The following is a 14,479-nucleotide window of genomic DNA, read 5'->3' as shown; positions in this document are numbered from 1 at the left end:
ATCAGTCTAAAGCGTGACAAAAAGGAAGCCAGTCATCGATAAAAACAAGAAATACATCCAAACGAAATAACCCGTGAAATCATTTGTCTTTTTAGGAACAAGGTATCACTAGCCTGAATAAAAATAGTTTTCCAGCCAGTTCGTGTGCGTCTGTGTGTTTTGACTGCATATGCGTGTGAGTGTGCACACGTGCGTGTGAGTGTGCACAGGAGTGTATGTGTGTGTTTGTGAAAGAGAGAGAGAGTGCATCATTAAAATTAGACTGGAAAGATGTCTTTGAGTGAAGTCATCCGCTCAAGAGCTCCGCCTGGAGTGTCAAATCCTGCTAAAATATTGGAATCCTAATCAGTTTTTTACACATGGCTATTCACAGTTTTATCCAGGAGAGGGCGACCGAGAAGCCAAGGGTTATATCCTGGAGAATATGATATTAGTTTTATGATATTTCTGTACAGAATTTGATGAAGCGTCTGGTTGATAAAGGTTTACAGAGTCTAGGGACTGGCACGTTTAAAAACGGTGGGGCCAGGGGTCAGTGGGTTACGGTCAGTGGGGCTAAGGCTAGCAGTTTTGTTTGGGGCTAAGGCTAGCAGTTTTGAGGGTTAAGGTTTAGGGGCTAGTTTGGGGTCAGTTGCAGCTAGGTATATAGATAAAAACGAGTTTCACCCTCATTAATTCCACCCTCGTTAGCATATGCGATCTGATTGGCCAAAGCTTACCTGTCCGTATCTTTTGAAGCGTAGGTCCGATGTGCACATAACTGGTATCGTTGGATTCAGAAGGCGGCCTTCTTTCAGGTAGCGTGGATCTATGGAAGAAAGGATGTCGTTTTCAAATCCAATGTGACCGTACATCAGTCTAAAGCGTGACAAAAAGGAAGCCAGTCATCGATAAAAACAAGAAATACATCCAAACGAAATAACCCGTGAAATCATTTGTCTTTTTAGGAACAAGGTATCACTAGCCTGAATAAAAATAGTTTTCCAGCCAGTTCGTGTGCGTCTGTGTGTTTTGACTGCATATGCGTGTGAGTGTGCACACGTGCGTGTGAGTGTGCACAGGAGTGTATGTGTGTGTTTGTGAAAGAGAGAGAGAGTGCATCATTAAAATTAGACTGGAAAGATGTCTTTGAGTGAAGTCATCCGCTCAAGAGCTCCGCCTGGAGTGTCAAATCCTGCTAAAATATTGGAATCCTAATCAGTTTTTTACACATGGCTATTCACAGTTTTATCCAGGAGAGGGCGACCGAGAAGCCAAGGGTTATATCCTGGAGAATATGATATTAGTTTTATGATATTTCTGTACAGAATTTGATGAAGCGTCTGGTTGATAAAGGTTTACAGAGTCTAGGGACTGGCACGTTTAAAAACGGTGGGGCCAGGGGTCAGTGGGTTATGGTCAGTGGGGCTAAGGCTAGCAGTTTTGTTTGGGGCTAAGGCTAGCAGTTTTGAGGGTTAAGGTTTAGGGGCTAGTTTGGGGTCAGTTGCAGCTAGGTATATAGATAAAAACGAGTTTCACCCTCATTAATTCCACCCTCGTTAGCATATGCGATCTGATTGGCCAAAGCTTACCTGTCCGTATCTTTTGAAGCGTAGGTCCGATGTGCACATAACTGGTATCGTTGGATTCAGAAGGCGGCCTTCTTTCAGGTAGCGTGGATCTATGGAAGAAAGGATGTCGTTTTCAAATCCAATGTGACCGTACATCAGTCTAAAGCGTGACAAAAAGGAAGCCAGTCATCGATAAAAACAAGAAATACATCCAAACGAAATAACCCGTGAAATCATTTGTCTTTTTAGGAACAAGGTATCACTAGCCTGAATAAAAATAGTTTTCCAGCCAGTTCGTGTGCGTCTGTGTGTTTTGACTGCATATGCGTGTGAGTGTGCACACGTGCGTGTGAGTGTGCACAGGAGTGTATGTGTGTGTTTGTGAAAGAGAGAGAGAGTGCATCATTAAAATTAGACTGGAAAGATGTCTTTGAGTGAAGTCATCCGCTCAAGAGCTCCGCCTGGAGTGTCAAATCCTGCTAAAATATTGGAATCCTAATCAGTTTTTTACACATGGCTATTCACAGTTTTATCCAGGAGAGGGCGACCGAGAAGCCAAGGGTTATATCCTGGAGAATATGATATTAGTTTTATGATATTTCTGTACAGAATTTGATGAAGCGTCTGGTTGATAAAGGTTTACAGAGTCTAGGGACTGGCACGTTTAAAAACGGTGGGGCCAGGGGTCAGTGGGTTACGGTCAGTGGGGCTAAGGCTAGCAGTTTTGTTTGGGGCTAAGGCTAGCAGTTTTGAGGGTTAAGGTTTAGGGGCTAGTTTGGGGTCAGTTGCAGCTAGGTATATAGATAAAAACGAGTTTCACCCTCATTAATTCCACCCTCGTTAGCATATGCGATCTGATTGGCCAAAGCTTACCTGTCCGTATCTTTTGAAGCGTAGGTCCGATGTGCACATAACTGGTATCGTTGGATTCAGAAGGCGGCCTTCTTTCAGGTAGCGTGGATCTATGGAAGAAAGGATGTCGTTTTCAAATCCAATGTGACCGTACATCAGTCTAAAGCGTGACAAAAAGGAAGCCAGTCATCGATAAAAACAAGAAATACATCCAAACGAAATAACCCGTGAAATCATTTGTCTTTTTAGGAACAAGGTATCACTAGCCTGAATAAAAATAGTTTTCCAGCCAGTTCGTGTGCGTCTGTGTGTTTTGACTGCATATGCGTGTGAGTGTGCACACGTGCGTGTGAGTGTGCACAGGAGTGTATGTGTGTGTTTGTGAAAGAGAGAGAGAGTGCATCATTAAAATTAGACTGGAAAGATGTCTTTGAGTGAAGTCATCCGCTCAAGAGCTCCGCCTGGAGTGTCAAATCCTGCTAAAATATTGGAATCCTAATCAGTTTTTTACACATGGCTATTCACAGTTTTATCCAGGAGAGGGCGACCGAGAAGCCAAGGGTTATATCCTGGAGAATATGATATTAGTTTTATGATATTTCTGTACAGAATTTGATGAAGCGTCTGGTTGATAAAGGTTTACAGAGTCTAGGGACTGGCACGTTTAAAAACGGTGGGGCCAGGGGTCAGTGGGTTATGGTCAGTGGGGCTAAGGCTAGCAGTTTTGTTTGGGGCTAAGGCTAGCAGTTTTGAGGGTTAAGGTTTAGGGGCTAGTTTGGGGTCAGTTGCAGCTAGGTATATAGATAAAAACGAGTTTCACCCTCATTAATTCCACCCTCGTTAGCATATGCGATCTGATTGGCCAAAGCTTACCTGTCCGTATCTTTTGAAGCGTAGGTCCGATGTGCACATAACTGGTATCGTTGGATTCAGAAGGCGGCCTTCTTTCAGGTAGCGTGGATCTATGGAAGAAAGGATGTCGTTTTCAAATCCAATGTGACCGTACATCAGTCTAAAGCGTGACAAAAAGGAAGCCAGTCATCGATAAAAACAAGAAATACATCCAAACGAAATAACCCGTGAAATCATTTGTCTTTTTAGGAACAAGGTATCACTAGCCTGAATAAAAATAGTTTTCCAGCCAGTTCGTGTGCGTCTGTGTGTTTTGACTGCATATGCGTGTGAGTGTGCACACGTGCGTGTGAGTGTGCACAGGAGTGTATGTGTGTGTTTGTGAAAGAGAGAGAGAGTGCATCATTAAAATTAGACTGGAAAGATGTCTTTGAGTGAAGTCATCCGCTCAAGAGCTCCGCCTGGAGTGTCAAATCCTGCTAAAATATTGGAATCCTAATCAGTTTTTTACACATGGCTATTCACAGTTTTATCCAGGAGAGGGCGACCGAGAAGCCAAGGGTTATATCCTGGAGAATATGATATTAGTTTTATGATATTTCTGTACAGAATTTGATGAAGCGTCTGGTTGATAAAGGTTTACAGAGTCTAGGGACTGGCACGTTTAAAAACGGTGGGGCCAGGGGTCAGTGGGTTATGGTCAGTGGGGCTAAGGCTAGCAGTTTTGTTTGGGGCTAAGGCTAGCAGTTTTGAGGGTTAAGGTTTAGGGGCTAGTTTGGGGTCAGTTGCAGCTAGGTATATAGATAAAAACGAGTTTCACCCTCATTAATTCCACCCTCGTTAGCATATGCGATCTGATTGGCCAAAGCTTACCTGTCCGTATCTTTTGAAGCGTAGGTCCGATGTGCACATAACTGGTATCGTTGGATTCAGAAGGCGGCCTTCTTTCAGGTAGCGTGGATCTATGGAAGAAAGGATGTCGTTTTCAAATCCAATGTGACCGTACATCAGTCTAAAGCGTGACAAAAAGGAAGCCAGTCATCGATAAAAACAAGAAATACATCCAAACGAAATAACCCGTGAAATCATTTGTCTTTTTAGGAACAAGGTATCACTAGCCTGAATAAAAATAGTTTTCCAGCCAGTTCGTGTGCGTCTGTGTGTTTTGACTGCATATGCGTGTGAGTGTGCACACGTGCGTGTGAGTGTGCACAGGAGTGTATGTGTGTGTTTGTGAAAGAGAGAGAGAGTGCATCATTAAAATTAGACTGGAAAGATGTCTTTGAGTGAAGTCATCCGCTCAAGAGCTCCGCCTGGAGTGTCAAATCCTGCTAAAATATTGGAATCCTAATCAGTTTTTTACACATGGCTATTCACAGTTTTATCCAGGAGAGGGCGACCGAGAAGCCAAGGGTTATATCCTGGAGAATATGATATTAGTTTTATGATATTTCTGTACAGAATTTGATGAAGCGTCTGGTTGATAAAGGTTTACAGAGTCTAGGGACTGGCACGTTTAAAAACGGTGGGGCCAGGGGTCAGTGGGTTATGGTCAGTGGGGCTAAGGCTAGCAGTTTTGTTTGGGGCTAAGGCTAGCAGTTTTGAGGGTTAAGGTTTAGGGGCTAGTTTGGGGTCAGTTGCAGCTAGGTATATAGATAAAAACGAGTTTCACCCTCATTAATTCCACCCTCGTTAGCATATGCGATCTGATTGGCCAAAGCTTACCTGTCCGTATCTTTTGAAGCGTAGGTCCGATGTGCACATAACTGGTATCGTTGGATTCAGAAGGCGGCCTTCTTTCAGGTAGCGTGGATCTATGGAAGAAAGGATGTCGTTTTCAAATCCAATGTGACCGTACATCAGTCTAAAGCGTGACAAAAAGGAAGCCAGTCATCGATAAAAACAAGAAATACATCCAAACGAAATAACCCGTGAAATCATTTGTCTTTTTAGGAACAAGGTATCACTAGCCTGAATAAAAATAGTTTTCCAGCCAGTTCGTGTGCGTCTGTGTGTTTTGACTGCATATGCGTGTGAGTGTGCACACGTGCGTGTGAGTGTGCACAGGAGTGTATGTGTGTGTTTGTGAAAGAGAGAGAGAGTGCATCATTAAAATTAGACTGGAAAGATGTCTTTGAGTGAAGTCATCCGCTCAAGAGCTCCGCCTGGAGTGTCAAATCCTGCTAAAATATTGGAATCCTAATCAGTTTTTTACACATGGCTATTCACAGTTTTATCCAGGAGAGGGCGACCGAGAAGCCAAGGGTTATATCCTGGAGAATATGATATTAGTTTTATGATATTTCTGTACAGAATTTGATGAAGCGTCTGGTTGATAAAGGTTTACAGAGTCTAGGGACTGGCACGTTTAAAAACGGTGGGGCCAGGGGTCAGTGGGTTATGGTCAGTGGGGCTAAGGCTAGCAGTTTTGTTTGGGGCTAAGGCTAGCAGTTTTGAGGGTTAAGGTTTAGGGGCTAGTTTGGGGTCAGTTGCAGCTAGGTATATAGATAAAAACGAGTTTCACCCTCATTAATTCCACCCTCGTTAGCATATGCGATCTGATTGGCCAAAGCTTACCTGTCCGTATCTTTTGAAGCGTAGGTCCGATGTGCACATAACTGGTATCGTTGGATTCAGAAGGCGGCCTTCTTTCAGGTAGCGTGGATCTATGGAAGAAAGGATGTCGTTTTCAAATCCAATGTGACCGTACATCAGTCTAAAGCGTGACAAAAAGGAAGCCAGTCATCGATAAAAACAAGAAATACATCCAAACGAAATAACCCGTGAAATCATTTGTCTTTTTAGGAACAAGGTATCACTAGCCTGAATAAAAATAGTTTTCCAGCCAGTTCGTGTGCGTCTGTGTGTTTTGACTGCATATGCGTGTGAGTGTGCACACGTGCGTGTGAGTGTGCACAGGAGTGTATGTGTGTGTTTGTGAAAGAGAGAGAGAGTGCATCATTAAAATTAGACTGGAAAGATGTCTTTGAGTGAAGTCATCCGCTCAAGAGCTCCGCCTGGAGTGTCAAATCCTGCTAAAATATTGGAATCCTAATCAGTTTTTTACACATGGCTATTCACAGTTTTATCCAGGAGAGGGCGACCGAGAAGCCAAGGGTTATATCCTGGAGAATATGATATTAGTTTTATGATATTTCTGTACAGAATTTGATGAAGCGTCTGGTTGATAAAGGTTTACAGAGTCTAGGGACTGGCACGTTTAAAAACGGTGGGGCCAGGGGTCAGTGGGTTATGGTCAGTGGGGCTAAGGCTAGCAGTTTTGTTTGGGGCTAAGGCTAGCAGTTTTGAGGGTTAAGGTTTAGGGGCTAGTTTGGGGTCAGTTGCAGCTAGGTATATAGATAAAAACGAGTTTCACCCTCATTAATTCCACCCTCGTTAGCATATGCGATCTGATTGGCCAAAGCTTACCTGTCCGTATCTTTTGAAGCGTAGGTCCGATGTGCACATAACTGGTATCGTTGGATTCAGAAGGCGGCCTTCTTTCAGGTAGCGTGGATCTATGGAAGAAAGGATGTCGTTTTCAAATCCAATGTGACTGTACATCAGTCTAAAGCGTGACAAAAAGGAAGCCAGTCATCGATAAAAACAAGAAATACATCCAAACGAAATAACCCGTGAAATCATTTGTCTTTTTAGGAACAAGGTATCACTAGCCTGAATAAAAATAGTTTTCCAGCCAGTTCGTGTGCGTCTGTGTGTTTTGACTGCATATGCGTGTGAGTGTGCACACGTGCGTGTGAGTGTGCACAGGAGTGTATGTGTGTGTTTGTGAAAGAGAGAGAGAGTGCATCATTAAAATTAGACTGGAAAGATGTCTTTGAGTGAAGTCATCCGCTCAAGAGCTCCGCCTGGAGTGTCAAATCCTGCTAAAATATTGGAATCCTAATCAGTTTTTTACACATGGCTATTCACAGTTTTATCCAGGAGAGGGCGACCGAGAAGCCAAGGGTTATATCCTGGAGAATATGATATTAGTTTTATGATATTTCTGTACAGAATTTGATGAAGCGTCTGGTTGATAAAGGTTTACAGAGTCTAGGGACTGGCACGTTTAAAAACGGTGGGGCCAGGGGTCAGTGGGTTATGGTCAGTGGGGCTAAGGCTAGCAGTTTTGTTTGGGGCTAAGGCTAGCAGTTTTGAGGGTTAAGGTTTAGGGGCTAGTTTGGGGTCAGTTGCAGCTAGGTATATAGATAAAAACGAGTTTCACCCTCATTAATTCCACCCTCGTTAGCATATGCGATCTGATTGGCCAAAGCTTACCTGTCCGTATCTTTTGAAGCGTAGGTCCGATGTGCACATAACTGGTATCGTTGGATTCAGAAGGCGGCCTTCTTTCAGGTAGCGTGGATCTATGGAAGAAAGGATGTCGTTTTCAAATCCAATGTGACCGTACATCAGTCTAAAGCGTGACAAAAAGGAAGCCAGTCATCGATAAAAACAAGAAATACATCCAAACGAAATAACCCGTGAAATCATTTGTCTTTTTAGGAACAAGGTATCACTAGCCTGAATAAAAATAGTTTTCCAGCCAGTTCGTGTGCGTCTGTGTGTTTTGACTGCATATGCGTGTGAGTGTGCACACGTGCGTGTGAGTGTGCACAGGAGTGTATGTGTGTGTTTGTGAAAGAGAGAGAGAGTGCATCATTAAAATTAGACTGGAAAGATGTCTTTGAGTGAAGTCATCCGCTCAAGAGCTCCGCCTGGAGTGTCAAATCCTGCTAAAATATTGGAATCCTAATCAGTTTTTTACACATGGCTATTCACAGTTTTATCCAGGAGAGGGCGACCGAGAAGCCAAGGGTTATATCCTGGAGAATATGATATTAGTTTTATGATATTTCTGTACAGAATTTGATGAAGCGTCTGGTTGATAAAGGTTTACAGAGTCTAGGGACTGGCACGTTTAAAAACGGTGGGGCCAGGGGTCAGTGGGTTATGGTCAGTGGGGCTAAGGCTAGCAGTTTTGTTTGGGGCTAAGGCTAGCAGTTTTGAGGGTTAAGGTTTAGGGGCTAGTTTGGGGTCAGTTGCAGCTAGGTATATAGATAAAAACGAGTTTCACCCTCATTAATTCCACCCTCGTTAGCATATGCGATCTGATTGGCCAAAGCTTACCTGTCCGTATCTTTTGAAGCGTAGGTCCGATGTGCACATAACTGGTATCGTTGGATTCAGAAGGCGGCCTTCTTTCAGGTAGCGTGGATCTATGGAAGAAAGGATGTCGTTTTCAAATCCAATGTGACCGTACATCAGTCTAAAGCGTGACAAAAAGGAAGCCAGTCATCGATAAAAACAAGAAATACATCCAAACGAAATAACCCGTGAAATCATTTGTCTTTTTAGGAACAAGGTATCACTAGCCTGAATAAAAATAGTTTTCCAGCCAGTTCGTGTGCGTCTGTGTGTTTTGACTGCATATGCGTGTGAGTGTGCACACGTGCGTGTGAGTGTGCACAGGAGTGTATGTGTGTGTTTGTGAAAGAGAGAGAGAGTGCATCATTAAAATTAGACTGGAAAGATGTCTTTGAGTGAAGTCATCCGCTCAAGAGCTCCGCCTGGAGTGTCAAATCCTGCTAAAATATTGGAATCCTAATCAGTTTTTTACACATGGCTATTCACAGTTTTATCCAGGAGAGGGCGACCGAGAAGCCAAGGGTTATATCCTGGAGAATATGATATTAGTTTTATGATATTTCTGTACAGAATTTGATGAAGCGTCTGGTTGATAAAGGTTTACAGAGTCTAGGGACTGGCACGTTTAAAAACGGTGGGGCCAGGGGTCAGTGGGTTATGGTCAGTGGGGCTAAGGCTAGCAGTTTTGTTTGGGGCTAAGGCTAGCAGTTTTGAGGGTTAAGGTTTAGGGGCTAGTTTGGGGTCAGTTGCAGCTAGGTATATAGATAAAAACGAGTTTCACCCTCATTAATTCCACCCTCGTTAGCATATGCGATCTGATTGGCCAAAGCTTACCTGTCCGTATCTTTTGAAGCGTAGGTCCGATGTGCACATAACTGGTATCGTTGGATTCAGAAGGCGGCCTTCTTTCAGGTAGCGTGGATCTATGGAAGAAAGGATGTCGTTTTCAAATCCAATGTGACCGTACATCAGTCTAAAGCGTGACAAAAAGGAAGCCAGTCATCGATAAAAACAAGAAATACATCCAAACGAAATAACCCGTGAAATCATTTGTCTTTTTAGGAACAAGGTATCACTAGCCTGAATAAAAATAGTTTTCCAGCCAGTTCGTGTGCGTCTGTGTGTTTTGACTGCATATGCGTGTGAGTGTGCACACGTGCGTGTGAGTGTGCACAGGAGTGTATGTGTGTGTTTGTGAAAGAGAGAGAGAGTGCATCATTAAAATTAGACTGGAAAGATGTCTTTGAGTGAAGTCATCCGCTCAAGAGCTCCGCCTGGAGTGTCAAATCCTGCTAAAATATTGGAATCCTAATCAGTTTTTTACACATGGCTATTCACAGTTTTATCCAGGAGAGGGCGACCGAGAAGCCAAGGGTTATATCCTGGAGAATATGATATTAGTTTTATGATATTTCTGTACAGAATTTGATGAAGCGTCTGGTTGATAAAGGTTTACAGAGTCTAGGGACTGGCACGTTTAAAAACGGTGGGGCCAGGGGTCAGTGGGTTATGGTCAGTGGGGCTAAGGCTAGCAGTTTTGTTTGGGGCTAAGGCTAGCAGTTTTGAGGGTTAAGGTTTAGGGGCTAGTTTGGGGTCAGTTGCAGCTAGGTATATAGATAAAAACGAGTTTCACCCTCATTAATTCCACCCTCGTTAGCATATGCGATCTGATTGGCCAAAGCTTACCTGTCCGTATCTTTTGAAGCGTAGGTCCGATGTGCACATAACTGGTATCGTTGGATTCAGAAGGCGGCCTTCTTTCAGGTAGCGTGGATCTATGGAAGAAAGGATGTCGTTTTCAAATCCAATGTGACCGTACATCAGTCTAAAGCGTGACAAAAAGGAAGCCAGTCATCGATAAAAACAAGAAATACATCCAAACGAAATAACCCGTGAAATCATTTGTCTTTTTAGGAACAAGGTATCACTAGCCTGAATAAAAATAGTTTTCCAGCCAGTTCGTGTGCGTCTGTGTGTTTTGACTGCATATGCGTGTGAGTGTGCACACGTGCGTGTGAGTGTGCACAGGAGTGTATGTGTGTGTTTGTGAAAGAGAGAGAGAGTGCATCATTAAAATTAGACTGGAAAGATGTCTTTGAGTGAAGTCATCCGCTCAAGAGCTCCGCCTGGAGTGTCAAATCCTGCTAAAATATTGGAATCCTAATCAGTTTTTTACACATGGCTATTCACAGTTTTATCCAGGAGAGGGCGACCGAGAAGCCAAGGGTTATATCCTGGAGAATATGATATTAGTTTTATGATATTTCTGTACAGAATTTGATGAAGCGTCTGGTTGATAAAGGTTTACAGAGTCTAGGGACTGGCACGTTTAAAAACGGTGGGGCCAGGGGTCAGTGGGTTATGGTCAGTGGGGCTAAGGCTAGCAGTTTTGTTTGGGGCTAAGGCTAGCAGTTTTGAGGGTTAAGGTTTAGGGGCTAGTTTGGGGTCAGTTGCAGCTAGGTATATAGATAAAAACGAGTTTCACCCTCATTAATTCCACCCTCGTTAGCATATGCGATCTGATTGGCCAAAGCTTACCTGTCCGTATCTTTTGAAGCGTAGGTCCGATGTGCACATAACTGGTATCGTTGGATTCAGAAGGCGGCCTTCTTTCAGGTAGCGTGGATCTATGGAAGAAAGGATGTCGTTTTCAAATCCAATGTGACCGTACATCAGTCTAAAGCGTGACAAAAAGGAAGCCAGTCATCGATAAAAACAAGAAATACATCCAAACGAAATAACCCGTGAAATCATTTGTCTTTTTAGGAACAAGGTATCACTAGCCTGAATAAAAATAGTTTTCCAGCCAGTTCGTGTGCGTCTGTGTGTTTTGACTGCATATGCGTGTGAGTGTGCACACGTGCGTGTGAGTGTGCACAGGAGTGTATGTGTGTGTTTGTGAAAGAGAGAGAGAGTGCATCATTAAAATTAGACTGGAAAGATGTCTTTGAGTGAAGTCATCCGCTCAAGAGCTCCGCCTGGAGTGTCAAATCCTGCTAAAATATTGGAATCCTAATCAGTTTTTTACACATGGCTATTCACAGTTTTATCCAGGAGAGGGCGACCGAGAAGCCAAGGGTTATATCCTGGAGAATATGATATTAGTTTTATGATATTTCTGTACAGAATTTGATGAAGCGTCTGGTTGATAAAGGTTTACAGAGTCTAGGGACTGGCACGTTTAAAAACGGTGGGGCCAGGGGTCAGTGGGTTATGGTCAGTGGGGCTAAGGCTAGCAGTTTTGTTTGGGGCTAAGGCTAGCAGTTTTGAGGGTTAAGGTTTAGGGGCTAGTTTGGGGTCAGTTGCAGCTAGGTATATAGATAAAAACGAGTTTCACCCTCATTAATTCCACCCTCGTTAGCATATGCGATCTGATTGGCCAAAGCTTACCTGTCCGTATCTTTTGAAGCGTAGGTCCGATGTGCACATAACTGGTATCGTTGGATTCAGAAGGCGGCCTTCTTTCAGGTAGCGTGGATCTATGGAAGAAAGGATGTCGTTTTCAAATCCAATGTGACCGTACATCAGTCTAAAGCGTGACAAAAAGGAAGCCAGTCATCGATAAAAACAAGAAATACATCCAAACGAAATAACCCGTGAAATCATTTGTCTTTTTAGGAACAAGGTATCACTAGCCTGAATAAAAATAGTTTTCCAGCCAGTTCGTGTGCGTCTGTGTGTTTTGACTGCATATGCGTGTGAGTGTGCACACGTGCGTGTGAGTGTGCACAGGAGTGTATGTGTGTGTTTGTGAAAGAGAGAGAGAGTGCATCATTAAAATTAGACTGGAAAGATGTCTTTGAGTGAAGTCATCCGCTCAAGAGCTCCGCCTGGAGTGTCAAATCCTGCTAAAATATTGGAATCCTAATCAGTTTTTTACACATGGCTATTCACAGTTTTATCCAGGAGAGGGCGACCGAGAAGCCAAGGGTTATATCCTGGAGAATATGATATTAGTTTTATGATATTTCTGTACAGAATTTGATGAAGCGTCTGGTTGATAAAGGTTTACAGAGTCTAGGGACTGGCACGTTTAAAAACGGTGGGGCCAGGGGTCAGTGGGTTATGGTCAGTGGGGCTAAGGCTAGCAGTTTTGTTTGGGGCTAAGGCTAGCAGTTTTGAGGGTTAAGGTTTAGGGGCTAGTTTGGGGTCAGTTGCAGCTAGGTATATAGATAAAAACGAGTTTCACCCTCATTAATTCCACCCTCGTTAGCATATGCGATCTGATTGGCCAAAGCTTACCTGTCCGTATCTTTTGAAGCGTAGGTCCGATGTGCACATAACTGGTATCGTTGGATTCAGAAGGCGGCCTTCTTTCAGGTAGCGTGGATCTATGGAAGAAAGGATGTCGTTTTCAAATCCAATGTGACCGTACATCAGTCTAAAGCGTGACAAAAAGGAAGCCAGTCATCGATAAAAACAAGAAATACATCCAAACGAAATAACCCGTGAAATCATTTGTCTTTTTAGGAACAAGGTATCACTAGCCTGAATAAAAATAGTTTTCCAGCCAGTTCGTGTGCGTCTGTGTGTTTTGACTGCATATGCGTGTGAGTGTGCACACGTGCGTGTGAGTGTGCACAGGAGTGTATGTGTGTGTTTGTGAAAGAGAGAGAGAGTGCATCATTAAAATTAGACTGGAAAGATGTCTTTGAGTGAAGTCATCCGCTCAAGAGCTCCGCCTGGAGTGTCAAATCCTGCTAAAATATTGGAATCCTAATCAGTTTTTTACACATGGCTATTCACAGTTTTATCCAGGAGAGGGCGACCGAGAAGCCAAGGGTTATATCCTGGAGAATATGATATTAGTTTTATGATATTTCTGTACAGAATTTGATGAAGCGTCTGGTTGATAAAGGTTTACAGAGTCTAGGGACTGGCACGTTTAAAAACGGTGGGGCCAGGGGTCAGTGGGTTATGGTCAGTGGGGCTAAGGCTAGCAGTTTTGTTTGGGGCTAAGGCTAGCAGTTTTGAGGGTTAAGGTTTAGGGGCTAGTTTGGGGTCAGTTGCAGCTAGGTATATAGATAAAAACGAGTTTCACCCTCATTAATTCCACCCTCGTTAGCATATGCGATCTGATTGGCCAAAGCTTACCTGTCCGTATCTTTTGAAGCGTAGGTCCGATGTGCACATAACTGGTATCGTTGGATTCAGAAGGCGGCCTTCTTTCAGGTAGCGTGGATCTATGGAAGAAAGGATGTCGTTTTCAAATCCAATGTGACTGTACATCAGTCTAAAGCGTGACAAAAAGGAAGCCAGTCATCGATAAAAACAAGAAATACATCCAAACGAAATAACCCGTGAAATCATTTGTCTTTTTAGGAACAAGGTATCACTAGCCTGAATAAAAATAGTTTTCCAGCCAGTTCGTGTGCGTCTGTGTGTTTTGACTGCATATGCGTGTGAGTGTGCACACGTGCGTGTGAGTGTGCACAGGAGTGTATGTGTGTGTTTGTGAAAGAGAGAGAGAGTGCATCATTAAAATTAGACTGGAAAGATGTCTTTGAGTGAAGTCATCCGCTCAAGAGCTCCGCCTGGAGTGTCAAATCCTGCTAAAATATTGGAATCCTAATCAGTTTTTTACACATGGCTATTCACAGTTTTATCCAGGAGAGGGCGACCGAGAAGCCAAGGGTTATATCCTGGAGAATATGATATTAGTTTTATGATATTTCTGTACAGAATTTGATGAAGCGTCTGGTTGATAAAGGTTTACAGAGTCTAGGGACTGGCACGTTTAAAAACGGTGGGGCCAGGGGTCAGTGGGTTACGGTCAGTGGGGCTAAGGCTAGCAGTTTTGTTTGGGGCTAAGGCTAGCAGTTTTGAGGGTTAAGGTTTAGGGGCTAGTTTGGGGTCAGTTGCAGCTAGGTATATAGATAAAAACGAGTTTCACCCTCATTAATTCCACCCTCGTTAGCATATGCGATCTGATTGGCCAAAGCTTACCTGTCCGTATCTTTTGAAGCGTAGGTCCGATGTGCACATAACTGGTATCGTTGGATTCAGAAGGCGGCCTTCTTTCAGGTAGCGTGGATCTATGGAAGAAAGGATGTCGTTTTCAAATCCAATGTGAC

This window comes from Carassius gibelio, chromosome B18 (genome assembly GCF_023724105.1).
Source record: "Carassius gibelio isolate Cgi1373 ecotype wild population from Czech Republic chromosome B18, carGib1.2-hapl.c, whole genome shotgun sequence".
Classification (NCBI taxonomy): domain Eukaryota; kingdom Metazoa; phylum Chordata; class Actinopteri; order Cypriniformes; family Cyprinidae; genus Carassius; species Carassius gibelio.
Note: the sequence above shows the minus strand (reverse complement) of the source record.